This window comes from Ciona intestinalis, unplaced genomic scaffold, assembly GCF_000224145.3.
Source record: "Ciona intestinalis unplaced genomic scaffold, KH HT000260.1, whole genome shotgun sequence".
NCBI classification, from domain to species: domain Eukaryota; kingdom Metazoa; phylum Chordata; class Ascidiacea; order Phlebobranchia; family Cionidae; genus Ciona; species Ciona intestinalis.
The window spans coordinates 7,027-10,318 of record NW_004190581.1 but is presented as its reverse complement, the minus strand read 5'-3'; the positions used below and the strand labels follow the sequence as shown (position 1 = coordinate 10,318).

The 3,292-nt window shown below is 34.3% G+C and overlaps 1 long non-coding RNA gene across 1 annotated transcript; it reads left to right on the top strand.

Moving 5' to 3' along the window:
• Nucleotides 1-6: 6 nt before the first annotated feature.
• Nucleotides 7-1,889, top strand: LOC108950557. Its single transcript, XR_001975265.2, has 6 exons — nt 7-313; nt 368-550; nt 617-727; nt 939-1,047; nt 1,106-1,219; nt 1,426-1,889. It is a non-coding gene; the product is annotated as an uncharacterized LOC108950557 (long non-coding RNA).
• Nucleotides 1,890-3,292: the final 1,403 nt, after the last annotated feature.

Genomic DNA, 3,292 nt, shown 5'->3' with positions numbered 1-3,292 from the left:
CATCTCTTTTGGTATTTTACCTTAGGTCAATTAAAAAGGAAATTCAATGCCGATTGCTTGGTGGCCAACCAAAGTAACACCAGCCAGTAGGATTGCTTTAATGTTTTGGAAAATTGTGTGTGCATGTGAGAAGAAAAACGTTCATATCAACTGTGTCATAGCAGATGGGTATTCTATCAACCGTAAATTTTTTCATCTTGTCTCCTTGAGGAAGTTTTCCTTGGACAACGATGACTGTGTTTATACTGCTCCAAATCCATACAGTGCAAACCGGGCAATTTTTCTCTGTTTGGATCCTTCACACTTAATTAAGGTAGTAGAAATAATAAGTTTTGTGTTTTAAATTATCTAAAATTTGTGATTTCAGACGATTAGAAATTCATTTTACGCATCCCGGCCTGGTGGCAGCCGTTATCTCAACATGCTTGGACCAGGTCATGACATCCTTTGGGAGCATGTTGCAAAACTGTATGAGATGGAGAAATCTATGCCTCCGACATCTATTACAAAACTGACCAGTAATCACATACAGCTTACCCCATTTAGTAAAGTAAATTATTTCTTTTTTTTCTAAATTGATGATTAGATGTTTATTCATACACTTTACCAAATTTAGATGAATGTGAAACTTGCAAAAGATGTGTTAAGTCACAAAGTTGCTGAAGCTGTATCAGCTTATGTAAGAAGATGGCGAAGGTACTGCTGAGTTCATTCGCCTCTTTAGCAGGTATAAAAACTGCGATTTTTCTAAACAAAATACTTGCATCATTTTGTTGGGTGGCAGTTGTTAGCTTAAATTTTAAAAGTCGTGTGTAATTTTTTTAAGTTGTAAATATTTCTAGACTAATATTTAAAATGCAGGCCACTAGGTGGATTAAAAGTGCGTTTTAAATATGAGAATTAAGTGTTTTATAAACTGGTATTACATTTTTTCTAAGATGGTGTGAAATCATGACATGTACAAAGTCAAATGCAGTTTGGGATGTGGCAGATGAACGTGTAACTTGGCTTCGAAATGTCTTTTTGCCAAAAATGGTAAAGTGGAAGGTATTTTTCCAGTAATGTTTTTAGTTGAGTAAGTTTTAATTTCTTTATTTGCTCTTAGGATTTGGCATTGGCTAACAAACACCCACTGCGTGTGTTTGTTAAAGATATTAAATGTGTCTGTTTGCAAACTATTATTAGCCAAGATGTTTTAGAGGCTACTTTTGGCAACTTGGTAATTACTTAGTTACTGTTTAAACAACTAGTTTGTAACAAAAAGTTATGACTAATGACAATAAAATATAAAAAGCTAAATCTTTTTCATGTGATTGGAGTAAGATGCTATATATTTATCCCTGAACATTTTCACTTTGGGTATACTGCATTACAGTAATGTCTTGTGAAGTTATCAATATTAATGCCAGACTGTTTTTACTACAGCGTCAACTTGGAAGGCGAAATGAGGCTCCGGATGTAAAAGATGTCGCATATGGTATAAATCATATTGTTCAGCGCAAATCAATTAAAAAAATTCATGGGGGAAATACGACGTATGGGAATGACAATTCATGGACTGAAGTTTGTCACCTCCCAATAGCTTAATGCTTGGACCGCTTTCTGTGTCTTATTATTGGTTTAAAAGCTGCATGTATTTTTTGAGTAGTAATAACATTTATTAACAAAAACACAATGGTGAAATTCACAAGTTTATTTCAAATTTTTTCTGAAACTCTTTTTAGGTTTTGTTGTTTTAAACATTTTTGAAAACATTTTTTTAGCACACGTAAAAGACAACACATTTAAAAACAATTCAATTATAAAAAACATAATTTTTTCCACTTCACTTTCAAGTGCAACACTAGTTTCAGCAACAAACTTGTCAATAAATGAAAAAACACTGGTGATTCTGTGGTTTTGGATAAAACTAATGTAAAATCAATGTTACTATATTTCTGTCTATATTCATTTAGGGTCTCTATAAAAACCCATTCCATTAGGGTAAGTAAGTCCAAACTCGGGTACTTTAAACACCCTTTTTTTCGTTCCATCATGATTAACAGTTCTCCTCTTGGTTTTTCTGATAAAAAATGGGTTGGCAAGTTAAATTTTTTGGCAGCCTTGTATAAGCAAAATCCGGTTAAATACTCCACACCATCAGCTTCCACAGTACCAATAGAAGTATCAAAATCTTTGGAAATATTTTCAGCCATGTTGACTGCGATAGAACCAATTGTTTCGATTACTTCCAGGACTGTTTCCGGGGCATCAAAATCAGAGACCTCCATTGGACCAAAGAAATCAGTGAATCGGTGGCAGTACTTGGGATACTCAATCATAAGGTCCTCCAGCTTTTTTGACACTTGAAACTTGTTAATCCATCCCGAGATTACATCATGTCCAAATTTTGAAAATTTAAGATAAGGATTAATTTTAGCCAAAACTTCATCTGGTGTAAAATTATGTTGATCCGTCTTTAATGAACTGTGAGGGGCGAAACAATTCTAGTCTTGCTGTACAAAGTTTTCTATCATTATCACGATAAATGGCTCGCTCCAAAGTTAGTATAGACCAAGTTAGGAAACGGATTGTAAAACAACGAGTCTTGTTATCCATTGTCTCACGTCTATGACGTCATAGTCGCCACCATTACGGAGCCCACGGCATAGCATTTTATCATTGCTAGGTGCTGTTTTTCGTTTAAATATTGCGATTTTTTAAAAACCAAGCACTTCTGCGCGTAAAAATGGCTTCCTACTAATGTTATATCTTATCACAACACGGCCTACTAGAGATATATCTCTAGTAGGCCGTGATCACAATAATAAACCTCACAAAAATAATCAACTTTTATTGAACACTCAATCGATTCAAGAGTAAAAAAACAGAAAATATTAAGTTTACTAACCAAAAACATAAAAGAACGTGTTTAAAATATAAAAATACAAACAAAAACGCATAAAATTACCACAAACTGGTGTATCTAGCTGCAGTTTTGCATGTAAATTGCCGTGATTTTACTTTTTGGCTCACAAACTCAACGCGTATACCCGGCAACGAAACTTAAGGTATCTTTGTAAAATTTGCCTAATATCGAAGTGACATTGAGGAAAACAATACTGAGTTACTATTTTTGGTCCTCTGCTTGAAATAGTAAGCTACCTTTTCTGTGTTCCGGGTCTTTATGAAATCGGAAAACGCGAACACCTTATCTGCTAGTACTTAAGCAGTTGGGAGCTGCATGTCCACTCATGTTGGATTATAAATGTAGTAAAGAATGGCTCTGTAGGTTCGTAGGTAAGATCATATA